Below are 13,237 nucleotides of genomic sequence, written 5' to 3' on the forward strand. Positions count from 1 at the left end.
TTGGAGAATGCATCTTTCAGGTAGTCTGGACCCAACCCATGTAGGACTCCTTAATTTATAACCAGCCCTTTGAATTGTGCCCAAGACAGGTAGGCAGTGAAGCTGTTGTAACAAGGGACTCATGTGCTTCCTGTAGGTGGTCCTGGTCAATAGTCCAGCCACAGCATTCTGCACCAGCTGAAGTTGCCAAACACTTTTAAAAGGCACCCCCACATATAACACATTACAATAATCTGAAATAGAATGTAACTAAGGTGTAGGTTTTTGTGGCCACATCTGACACCTCCAGCAATGGATTCAGCTGGTGCACTAGCCTTAGCTATGCAAACCCACTCCTGGCCACTGCTGAAATCTGGGTACCCAGGTTTAGGGCTGAATGCAGGAGTGTACCCAAACTGTGAGCCTGAGTATTCAAGGGGAGTGTAAGCCCATCCAGCACAGGTTGATTCCCTATTCCCTGACCAGCCTTTCAACTGACCAAGAGCACCTCTGTTTTGTCTGGATTAAGCTTCAATTTGTTTGCCCTCATCCAATCAGACACTGAGTTAGAGCTAGAGCAGCTTCCTTGGATTTAGATGGTAAAGAGAGATAGAGTTGGGTGTCATCAGCATTCTGGTGGTGCTGAACCCTGAAATTCTGGATAACCTGTCCCAGCTGCTGAAAGGTCCAACAGAACTAACAACAGCATGCTTTCCCTGTCAAGTTCCTGGTGTAGATAATCCACCAAGGTGACCAAGGCGCTCTCTGTCCCATAACCAGGCTTGAAGCCAGGTTGAAATGGATGTAGGTACTCTGCCTCATTCAGAAACTCCTGGAGCTCAGGCACCACTACACACTCCGGCACCTTGCCCAAGAAGGGAATATTGGACAACAGCTGGAGATTATCCAATACAGTAAGTTTCAGGGAATGTTTTTTTAATCAAGTTTTCACCGCCGCCTCTTTCAGGCATGATGGAATCACACAAATCTCTTCGGCTCTAGTCACAGAAGAACTGATTATTCTCTACGACCAATTGTGTCTGCTTTTTCGGATGGTCAACGGCCTATTGCATTTTAGCCCATGAGATGAAAACATTGGCCACTCGATAGCCCATTGTGACCAATTTATACGACACCTTGCAGATAAAATTGCTCATGTCCATTCAGACTTGGATGCCAGAGTTGATATAGGTCCCGTGAATATAACTTTGGCCTCTGCTTGTCCAGTTATAATGGATACTTTTAAGCATGTATTGTCTGAGATGCAGATAGAATCATTGGAGATGTGAGATTTACCATGTGTGTGGTTTGCTGTTGCCTTTCTTGGCTTATAAAAGTGGCAGAAGGAGAACTGGAGTGGGTACGGGTAGTGGTGAATGCCTTTTTCTAAATGTGGAAAATTTTCTGTAGGAAAACAACAACATTAGTACTGGAAAACGTTTTCCAACCCATATTACTAGCCACTGGGAGCAAATCACATTTGAAGCAATATTCTCCAGTTTGAACTCACCTTTGGGTAATTTAAGGTGGTGTCTGATGCACCAAGCCATAGTTTGGGTCCTACAAGCTGAAGAGAGTGCTGTCTCCTGGATGTGCTGTTGACAGCAGACCCCCAAAAAGATGTTCACTGCAACAACACCATAATTTTCTCTCCCCTGGAAAATTGCCAAGGTTGGAACGTGAATGCTTTTTAAAGACCTTTAAAATGTGAGTTGCTTTTTCTGGCCCAGGGGTTAACTTCTTACAGGATGGGGCTTTCAGCACTGGATCAGACCAAGGGTTCATCTAGTCCAGTATTCTGTTTACACAGTGGCCAACCAGTTGCCCACAGGAAACCCACAAGCAGGACATGAGTGCAACAGCACACTCCCACCCATGTTCCTATCACAGTTTTTACTCTGGAGTAAAAATGTAATTGTATGTTTCCTGTGTAACTAAATAAAATACTTACTGGTGCTAGCCAGTTCATCTTTCAGCTTCTTTCAGAAATTTCATGGATGGTTCCTAATAGCTGACCCTGTAATGTCCAAAAGTTCACATTAGGAGACTATCTGGGAGCCATATATGAGTTGTTCTTAGCTCCTTGCTGATAGAACTGGGTAGAAGAACTGGGTAGAAGTGTAATAAATAGAGTAGGGAAAACTATTTCTTTAGTTTAGACTTCGAAATCCAGGGTTTTTCATTTCCTTTTATCCCTGCAATCATCGAACATAGTTTCCTAGAACATTCTTATTTTAAAGAAGGACAGTCACCAGATAGATATATGGCAAAATTCCTAAACCAGTTGAATACAATTTTTCATTATTTATTTAGCTGTTGCATTTATATCCCACCTTTCATCCAAGGGGCTCAAGGTGACATACATAGTTTCTCCCCCAGCTTTATCGGCACAGCAGCTGTATGAGGTAGGATAAGCTGAGAGGTAGAGAGTGGCCCATCACCACCCAATGAGCTTCATAGATTGTGGCTTTCCAACCCTAGTCTGGCCTTCTAGCTACTGCATCACAATGGCCCTATTCATGGTAATATGCAATCACACGCACTAATTTCTTCAATATACTTAAGTTTTGTGCATAGTTTGAATAGTCCTACGTATTTATATTGTTGTCCATGTTATTCATGTCTGCTATTTATATTCCTTTATTTTTACTTCCATAATAAAAAGGTTAGAACCAGCAACTTGAATTCAGTTCAAAAGCTAATTAGTAGCCAGAACAAGTCATGCAAAATTGGAATATGAAATGATCTGTCAAAACAAAGTATCAAAGTAACAGGGCTGTAGTGAATCTGAAAAGGACAGTTATCAGAGGTGCCTTAAGGGTGCAATCCTATGCATGTTTAGACAGAAAAAAGTCCTATAACTCTCAGCATTCCCCAGCCAGCCATGCTGACTGGGGAATGTTGGGTGTTGTGGGACTTTTTTCTGTCTATAAACGTGCATAGGATTGTGCCCTAAGAGGATTTTTCTCATCCTCTTGCAGTCTGTTAAACTCTGCTTTTACTTTAGAATGGCTCAGGCCTATCTCTTAGATTGAAAGTGCTGTGTTCTTAATTTTTGCTGTTGTTTAAATTGTTTTAATAGTTCTGTACACCACCTTGAGGGCCTTATGGTTGAAAGGTGATCTATACATATTGCTATAAAAATAAAGAGCATATCTCTCAGACAAGGGGGGGGGGAAGAGGACTGTGCTCTAGAACCCTTAGTTCATGTGGCCACTTCTAAGAATGCAGCTTGAATGGATAGTATCTGTAATGAAACCTCTAAGGGCCTCATAACATTATGTTCTGCCACAAGGATAGGAAATGAATCAAGGGAAGGTCTTTTGCTTGAGAAAGTGAAACCGTAGTGCAACGTAGGATCATAGGAAGCTGCCTTATACTGAGTCAGACCATTCGTCCATCTAACCCAGTATTGTTGACGCTGACTGGCAGCAGCAGCTCTCCAGGAATTGTTCCAGCACTCGCTGGACATGCTGAGGATCAAACTGGGGACCTTCTGTATGCGTTGCGGCAGCTCCGCCACTGAGCCATGGCCCATTTGAATGCCATGGAGAAGAAGGCAGAGGAAGAGGACAGGACTGACATGGTGGAGTTGAAGTACAGTGATGGGAGAGATGGCAGCCAAGAGTGAAGACAGGATGGGACCATCTGTGATGAAACTTCTTTAGACAGAGGTAAATTGGCTAATTAACCGAGTCAGATTGAAAAACATTTTAAAAACATGTTTGTGTGTATGTGTCTGTATGTAAAAGATGTAGTGGATACTGTCAGTTTTCTCACTTGAGGGAGGAAGGTGAGTTGATCTCTATTTCCCTTTGCAGTTCCATTAACTGAAGTTTCAACAGAAATTTCAAAGTGATGTCCTGAATTAGTAGTGTGTTACCATGCTAGCTTGGGATTCAGGTCTCTCGATATGTCTGTAAACTTCTCCATGTTGAGAGAAAAGCCCTTCTGGCAAACAAATCTGGGGGAATTTAGTTCAAAATTGTTAGGGAAACCTTTTTCCACTGCAAACCTGGTTGTGTTCTGCGGGAGGTCAGGCTGCTATCTGTCTGGTAGAGTAGGTCCAGAAATGAGCACATTTACTGAAATACACAGGAGCAAAGTGTGAGTAACTTTGAATTTAAGTCGGAATAGCAGCGTGCCCTCCTAAGGTCTACCGGGTACAACAGAAATGAGATCAGAATTTCCCAGAAATTAAGAGAGCATAACAAAATGGCAGTTTAATAGTTAATTGTGAAGCTTGTCCCATAGGAGGGGGAGGGAGATGAGAAGTGATGCTGCAGCCAACTAGGGATGCTACGTAGTGATACTTTGGGTTGGGGTGGAGGGAAGGGGATTGCAGAAGTGAAGGCCAGAAAATTGGACAGAGAGAGATAGATATCTTTCCTTATCTTCTCTCTGAAACACAGGGAGGGAAAGGAGGGTCCTGAGCATTAGGGTAGATTAAAAAAGAAGACTTTTCTCAACTGCAGCAAGGCTTTAGCACGTGGAGGACAATGGATGTGGGAATGCACATCCATTGCTGAAAAAGGGGACTCAAACCTAAGATTCCAGACTAAGTTGGGGGATATTTATCACAGCAAGACACTCTTCTGGAATTCCCTGGAGTTCTGGGATCAGCGGAACAAGTATGGGTATCCAGCTGGGAGCTCCAAAAGCTAGATAAGAGAGGGTCTAACAGCAAAATTAGGGACACCCAGAAGGTTTGGGAGTCTTGTTGAGGACTCATTGAATTTTAGATCTAAGATAGATACAGCCTTGGAAACAAAGAGTATGAAAGACTTGGGGTAGTCATGGAATGGCAATTTCCAGATCCACAAAAGAGGTGAGGGTGGGGAGTCTAAGCTTTAGGCAGAGTTTTAAATGTTTCTTCTAAGGATACACTTCTCAGGGATTTCTGTAGCAAGGTGAGAGAGTGTTTTATTTAAATTTGCAACTGGAGGAAGATCAAGCGCTAACGATTTTAGTAGGTCTCATATTGGAGTAAAGGGTGGGGACACTCCCCTGGCCATTGCAACGGAGGGTTTCATTGGGAACCTTCAAGTGCATTTTGTCCTAACTTGCTAGATCTCTCTAGCTTCCTTTCCAGACAAAATGGAACCTTTTGAGCCAAGTTACTTATGAGGGGATACAAAATGGTGGAGGAATAGTACGCTCTGACAACAAGTAAGTTTGAAACTATTATTTTTAATTTCCCTAGCCCCCTTCCTTAAAACACAGCAACATATTATCTTTATACCTCATCCTTCTGGTCTTGTCAGACCTCCAGATTTATTTATTTATTTATGTATTACATATCTCACCTTTCCTCCATCATGGAACTCAAGGTGGCTACATAAAGATGGCTTGCAAAACAGATTAAAAGATTAAAGCAACAATTAAGTCAAAGTAAAGTTCAGAAATAACAGCAAAACTATTAAAGTTACTCAGATGCTTAAAAAAAAGTGTATTCTAATCCAAAATAGTTTGATCATACAAAATGAATCTTGGGCCTGGCACATAATATAACTTTTGCCTATTTTGTGAAGAACAGCTTTAACATGTTAGTTTGGCAGTACTCCATCCCTACAACATATGAGAACCTAACAAAGTTCTAAAAATTGGGTACACTTAGAAGCATGGCCAGCGTGTACAGAATACCACATTATAAAATTCAACACAAGCTTATTTTGTTGATTTTCCTTAGTATTTAGTTAACATCTTCACCAAAAAGTACGTTTTTTATGCTTTTGAATGTTGTATTTATAAATACAGCTTTGGTTTCTAAATATAGAAATACAAAACATTCATTCAAGACATAAAATCACCAATTATCTCATCCACTACAGCAAGAAAACCTTGATCTTCATTACGGTTGGCAAATAATGATTGTGTCACTTCCAAAACACCAGGACAACTCCTCGACTTTCAAATTAATGTGTTTAAAGTTAGAAACTGAGACATGCCATTTTATAATAGAGACTGAATTTATTACTGATAGTAGTTAAGCCAGTTTGCATGGCAAATCGTGGGTTAATTAACCCATGATTTGCCAGCATGTGCACTGCCTGCATGCCATTTCCATTTTCTGTAAACCATCTCCAGTTGGAGGTTGTGAATGTGATGTGTGAATCCGGACTGATGGATTGTTTAGGGGCTAAACAAGCCAGTGGTTAACCCAACAACAAACCGTGGGTTAACTGATGGGTTGTTTAGCCCCTAAACAATTCATCGATCTGGGTTTGCACGTCATGCTCACTACCTCTGATTGAGGCAATAGGAGTTTGTTTACAGAAACTGGAAGTGGCTCACAGGCAGCGTGCATCCCTGCGAATCATTGGTCAAATAACCCGCAATTTGCTGCCGTGACGTGTGAACTGGGTCGTTGAGTCTTGAGAGATATTCATGACCAAGTAAAATACAAGGGAAAGCAGAGAAGCTCTTTCTGATCTTTGACATGGTAAATGCTATCTATTGCCTAGCTTAGCATATCTAAAAACTCACTTTAAAATATTTCAGTGAAACTCTTTCAGCATAACCCAAGGTCTCTTTCAAAAAGGCAACTACTGAAGTTTCCCCAAGAAAGAGCCACCCAGAGGTTTCCCAAAGATCTCATAGTGTTAGCAGAAATCTGAGGTTCACGTACTTCCTTAGAGTTTCAGATGCTGAACTCCTGCAAATGTGAGCTACGTTAAATCTCTTATAATGTGTAAGGTTAGTCATATAAGCCACTGCCCAAGTACTCACATGCTGTTTTAAAATTGAAGGGACTTTGGCAATTTCCAAAAAGATACAATAGTTCGTCTAATTGCAATAAGTAAACAGGTGAGTAACTCTAGATCTTCTAAAACTGTATCTTGCAAACATTCAAGAAGTATGACTTTAGGAGTTAACCCACATAACCCTTCCTGGCCATTGAGATTGGCAGACAGGCCCAGCTCTGGATGTCACCTTGGACAGGAGCCATTTGGTATGGCTCAGGAGATCGTTCTCTCTTTCAGCTCCTCTGTTGTGCAGCTCTCTCTCCAATGAAGCCTGGATATGTTGAACACTGTGAACTTTTAGAAAATTAGTCAAGGGCTTATTTGAGAGGACTTTAGTTGATTATTTGAGGGCCAGTTTTACATAATGGGGCTGCAAGTTAAGGACACACCAACTTGATTTGAGGCTGTTAAAGGTATTTTGCTGAAATAATTTTTTTTAAATGGCTCTTCCTTCTAACAGAAGTTCAGTTGTATTAACTTATTTTAACTCTTCAGTATCTGCAAAAGGCACCTGTGATAAAGATTTTGATAACACTGGGTGATCAGTTAAAAGCTTTTTAGGCTGACAGCATTGATGCCAACTTATGACAGTAGAGTAGGTAGATGCGTACATGCTGTGGTTATACCCTGAATCTGATAATATGTGTCACGTTATCCAGCAGGATTATGGTGCAGGTGCCAGTATCAAAACTGGCCTTCCAGAAACTTACCAGTGGTTTAATAGCTTGTTTTATGTTTAGGGCACAGAATATTTTCTTTGGGGACCTTTTCCAGTCAGCTAGATTTATCATAACAGATAGTTATCGTAACACTTTAGTAGAGAAATTAGGGAGTTTGCTTGAAGTTATAGGCCCAATGAAACACAATTGTATTAAAATATCAGAAAATATGAAATTACAAATTTGAGCTTACAGATTTGAACTCAAGTATCACCAAAGGCATTTATATGTTTGATCAATATTATATGCATATATTTGATGAAGTCGTTGTGTTAAAATCTTTGCAGCTGAATAGGCACAACAGACTGCGTCTGTCAGGTGGGAAAAATAATCCCAAATCAATTTCCTCTGGAAAACAGCCTTGTCCATTGTTATCTTTTGAAGTTAATAGATGAAATTCACACTGACAGTTGAAGACATGTACCATTGTCTTGCCTGTGGCCATGATCTAATAATCATGGACAGGGTAACAAGCTGTCTCAAGATTCCATAATCAGAAAATGTTTTGGACACAGTATATTCCGACTGCAAAAAGAATTAGGGCTGTACTAATAGGAGTGTAATTGGCTGTTAACTCCAGTACTTTTAAAGTCTTAATGGATAGTGTGGTGAAACCAGATGGCTTCTAAATTTCAGGAAATGAAAAGGCTAATCCAGACACAATAGCATTTAAATTTTAAGATTTGGGATGAATCGGATATTCTTAGCGCCATGGGTTTTTCATAATTTTTCATCTAAGTAGACATAGTTGAAGGCTTGTCCAAATAGTCTTGCTCAGCCTTCTCCAAGCTGGTGCTCTTCAGATGTGTTGGAATGCAACCAATGGCCATGCTGGCTGGGAATTTTGAGAGTTGAAGTCCAGCATGTCTGGAGGGCACCAGGTTGGGGAAGACTGGTCTAGCTGCATTCAGTGTAATTTCTCATGGAAGATATCTGCATGTGACAACTGTGTACATTTTACCTAAAACCACCCTCTTCTCCCTTTCTGCTGTCCCTGCCTTATTCTTGCAGTTGAAGGTTATGGTTAGATGGATATTCTTGTGCCCACTTCTCTGTAGTCTGTATCTTCATATGTTGCTTTTTCCACTTCTAGATTTCATCTTCAAAACAGAAGTACTCTGATCTATAGCTACTGTTACCATGTATGAAAGCAAAGGAAATTAGATGGCTAAAACCCTGAAAATGAAACTACCTCAGCTTGTTAGAGGAGACTGAAACTCACTGGAGAGGGAAGGGCTGAATGTGTTCATTTAATGACATTGTGGGGCACAACTGAGCAAAAACTGGATGAAATAAAAGACCTTTCACACAGCCGATTTTCGTGATTGGGGAGGTGCCTTCAAGTTCTCACGAAGTGGTTGAATCATATTGTTGGAAGTGTACTTGAAGAAAATTGTCTAACCCTATTTCTAAGGCAGATTTTAATTGAGTTTTACCACATCTGGTTCTCAGTGTCCTCCTGTTATTAACCTATACCATACTTTTGTAACAAGAAACAACACCCCTAAACACATTTTTGTAAGAATAACAATTCTGTTGTTTGTATTTCTACTCTGTTTATTGAACACAATGAAAAATTAAATAAAGATGAAGCTGGGGAAAACCTGTTGATAAAGCTAAATTTTATAGGATAGCATGGCTTCACAAAGAGTCGGACACGACTTAACGACTGAACAACAACAACAAAAATGGCTTCAGTTGCGCGAATACTTTGGTACATTCACAAAAGTCAAAGTTTCTCAAAATTAAGGAATAGCATAAGGTTTGTGAGGATTGTTCATAGGGGAGATAATTGAGATTCAGTTTTCATAGTGGTTTTTACTTGTTTGTGATGTGATTCCTCTAATTTAAATAGAGAAGTAGCAAAATTGTTAATTGCCAGTGTTAATGTACCGTTTGTGACTTTGTGAGGAAACATATTAACCTGTTTTAAAAACTGTTATTTGTCATCTGAATGAGATATTTTTCAGTTCCATTGTTAGTGAGATTCTTAAAATATTTAACAGCCTGCGTGTGATGGCAGCGCAAGTGGCAATTCACATATTTTGTTCTGTTTGGATCAGTAGTTCCTTGGCATGATATTGTTTATAGTCCCCATAATACTGATGCATAGAGAGTTTACTTTACAGTCTAATAAATGATCTAAATTCTACAATTAATTTCAATCTCTATCAAACATAATTTTAGAATATATGGGGCTTTAAAAAATCTTGTATAGATTTTGTTTTGAGTGTGATTTATTAAAATCTTGGGAAAAATATTTCCAGGTAGTTCAGGTTATAGGTGAGCCTCCTGTCAGCTTTCCTTATATGAATTAAATTCTGCTTTCCTGAAGAATAATATTCTTTCCTTCTTTACTAAATTATTCTTCTGCTTTCTTGATTTGGGTTTTATAATACTGCATTTTTCATATTGCTTCCAGCTCCTTTAATCCACAGTTCTTGTATAATTGTTGTTCTTGATATTCTCTTTTCCACATGTTTTGGAAAATAAACCCCGTACTTTGACTTGACCTTGAGAGTCTCCTGTAATAAATAAAGGCTATTCACAAAAGCTTTTGGCCTTGACCGTCCCTTCCCTCTCAGGTCTTTGCAGAGGCCTCAGCAATTGCCCTGTTATGCATTAAATACTGATAATGTAGTTTTAATTTCTCTTTTATTTTTATTTTATAATTCAAAATATCTTTCCCCTCAAAATGGTGTTAAATGTTTTGTCCTGTTTGCAATTCAGCATGTGCTCTGTCACTGTTTTGCTGGTGTCTCTTTCCTAAGACTGGTCTAATAAGAGCATTTAACGGCTTTAGGATTAATTTAGGTTGGAAGATAGGATATAACATCTTTGGAACTTGACCAAGCGTCAGACTGGAGCTAATGGCTTTGGGTCCTTTTTACACTAAAGATGCTTTGACATGCTGACTTAGGACCGCCTCTTGGCACATCCATATAGGTGTATGTGTTTCTCTAACTACACAATTTCATTACAGCTATCTTTGGCATTTGAGTAGTTTTGAATGGGGTTAACTTGATGTTGACATCAGGATAAAATCATGGTGGTATGTTAATACATCTTGGTGCATATTGGCTTGGCCTAGTCATTACTGATATCTTGTCTGACACATATGACATTTGTACTAAAGTGCTTAGGGAGTCAGTTGGAAGTTGCATGCTTGATACAGGTGTTATAGCATAGAAGTAGTAATGGAATTGCAATAGCAATTCTAAAAGCGGGGGCAGGTTGCCTACTAGATGCTGATAATTTCAATGGACATAAAAAAATTCAATGGACATAATTTCAATGGATGTTTTCTGTCCATTGAAATTTACAGTGCTATTATTCACTGCCCAGCGGTCTCCTTGCCTGAGCTGACAGAGGTGGCCTCGGATGTGATGGTGAGTTCCCCAAGACTGTTGGTTCTGGGGGATTTCAATGTCCATTCTGAGGCTGCTGGATTGGAGGTGGTTCAGGATTTCATGGCTACCATGACAGCCATGGAACTGTCCCAACATGTCACTGGCCCAACGCATGTTGCTGGACATACTTTGGACTTGATTTTCTCAGTGGGGCAGAAAGAGGGTGATCTGATGCTGGAGGAACTTGTCATGGTCAGATCACCTCCTGGTAAGTTTTAGATTGTCAGTGGCGTTTCCCCTGTGCAAAGGCAGGGGACCCATTAAGATGTTCCACCCCTGGAAGTTGAGGGATCCAATTGGTTTCCAGTCAGTTCTGGTGGATTTTCTAGCTGGTAAGACTGGCGCTCCTGTTGAAGCCCTGGTTGATCTGTGGAATATGGACATGGCCAGGGCAGTTGACACAGCCACTCCTGAGTGTCCTCTCTTGCTTAGCAGAGTCCAGATGGCTCCATGGTATGCTCCAGAGCTTAGAACAATGAAGCAAGCTGGGAGAATGGAAGCGGAGAAAGAGTCACAATGAGTGCAATTGAACACTAATATGTGATCAGCATCAAGCCTACTTAGTGACAGTGAAGGCAGCAAAGAAGCACTAATTCATTGCCTCCATTGCATCCTCCATATGCTGACTGGTGGAGCTTTTCCAGGTAGTTTGGGATCTCTTAAACACTGGCCCAAAGTAGATGGTTGAATGCTTGGCAGCCTGCTGTGATCTGTTTGCATGTTGAGGATAAAATCACTTGCATCCAACGAGACCTTGACTTCACTGTTTTAGTAGATAGATCTCATGAGGTGTCCAGAGTGCAGTCTGGTGCAGTAGTATTGGATGAGTTTTGCTTAGTACGACTTGATGGGGTGGACAAGATGGGTATGTCCAACTTCCATGTTAGATCCTTACTGTTCATGGCTGGTGATATTTAGCAAAGAAGGGATAGCTGATTGGGCCAGAGAGGTGTTAAATGGCTCCTTATGAGAGGGAGTGGTCCTGGGTCACCTGAAAGAGATGGTAGTAAGACCACTCCTTAAGCTCTCCCTGGATCCAGAAGATGTGAACAATTATAGGCCAGTTGCACAGATTTCTGTGCAAGATCTTTGAGTGGGTGGTCACTGACCACTGTTGGACGAGACTGATTTTCTGGATCCATTTCAGTTGGGGTTCAGGGCTGGTTTGGGTACTGAGACTGTCTTGGTAGCCATGTATGATGACCTGTATTGGGAGAGAGACGGGGGAGCGTGTCCGTATTGATACTTCTTGATCTTTCAGCAGCCTTCGATACCATCAATCGTGGTATCCTTCTGGATCGGCTGTCTGAGTTTGGAGTCTACAGAGGCCTGTGCTTTTGAGCTCATCTTCCTCTGCCTCTAGTTCTTCCTGCGTCTTCTGGCTTCGAGGATGATTCTAATGTTTCAGGGATGACTTGCTGAAGTTCATTCTGGTTGGAGATAAACTAGGAACCTAAAATATGTTATGTATAACTTGGTTTGCTCATAAAATTATCTTGTTTGGTATATTAAAATTTAAAAACACAGTTTATTCAGACATTAATTACAAATTTACTGAGTTTACTTTTTAAAGTTTTCAAATATAATAATTTTATGAGCAAGCCAAGTTATACATAATATAACTTTAGGTATATAAAGTCTGCTTTATGTTCCTAAAGCAGCTTTCCCCAACCTGGTGCCCTACAGATGTTTTGGACCACAGTGGCCAGCATTCCTGACCATTGGCCATCTTGCCTGAGGCTGATAGGAGCTGAGGTCCAAAATATCTGGAAGGCACCAGTTTGGGGAAGGCTGTCCTAAAGCAGCAAAGTGACTTTAGATCTGTGGAGAATGCTAAGAAAAAAAGAAGTATTGCTTATTTTTAATTTTTCCCCAAATTTCCATTAAAAAAAAAAACACAGGAGAAAATTCTTTTTTCCCCATAGTTTCAAAATTTCCAGAAATTTTACATCCCTAGTTGTGACCCTATCTGGATGGTGATAACCTAGCATCAGTGGTCTATGCTCTGATAACTTGTAGATTAGATTACCGCAATGTGTTGTACATTGGACTGCCTTTGAAGACAGTCTCGAAACTGCAGCTAGTGCAGAATTAGGCAGCCAGGTTGTTGACTGGGACTAGGTGGTATGAACATATAAGCCCAGTTCTGGCTTGCCTGCACTGGTTGCGAGTTTGTTTCCAGGCCAAATTCAGAGTGCTGGTTTTAGCCTATAAAGTGCTACATAGCTCAGGACTCAATACCTCAAGGACTGCCTCTCTCCGTATGAACCTGCCCAGTCCCTGAGGTCAGTTTCAGAGGCCCTTCTGTGTGCCCCCTCTGAGAGAAGCTCGGGAAGTGTTAGTTCGGGAATGGGCCTTTCCTGTGATAGCCTGTGGTTGTGGA

General features: G+C 40.7%; 1 protein-coding gene across 33 annotated transcripts in view; it reads left to right on the forward strand.

Annotated features, from left to right (window-relative positions):
- Positions 1-13,237, forward strand: part of TCF12 (transcription factor 12) — a 257,524-nt gene that overhangs the window by 9,885 nt on the left and 234,402 nt on the right. Inside the window, exon 1 of one of the 33 annotated variants that reach the window (XM_084816566.1) lies at positions 3,415-3,653. The exons of 31 other annotated variants lie outside the window; for them this stretch is intronic. The gene's annotated coding sequence lies outside the window, so the exon portion shown is untranslated. Of the gene's footprint in view, positions 1-3,414; positions 3,654-13,237 lie in introns of those variants that run through there. One more of the 33 variants, XM_084816552.1, reaches the window with a different exon arrangement.

The sequence above is a fragment of the Heloderma suspectum genome, chromosome 11 (genome assembly GCF_057233095.1).
Source record: "Heloderma suspectum isolate Gila_16-S chromosome 11, 16-S_ref, whole genome shotgun sequence".
Taxonomy (NCBI): domain Eukaryota; kingdom Metazoa; phylum Chordata; class Lepidosauria; order Squamata; family Helodermatidae; genus Heloderma; species Heloderma suspectum.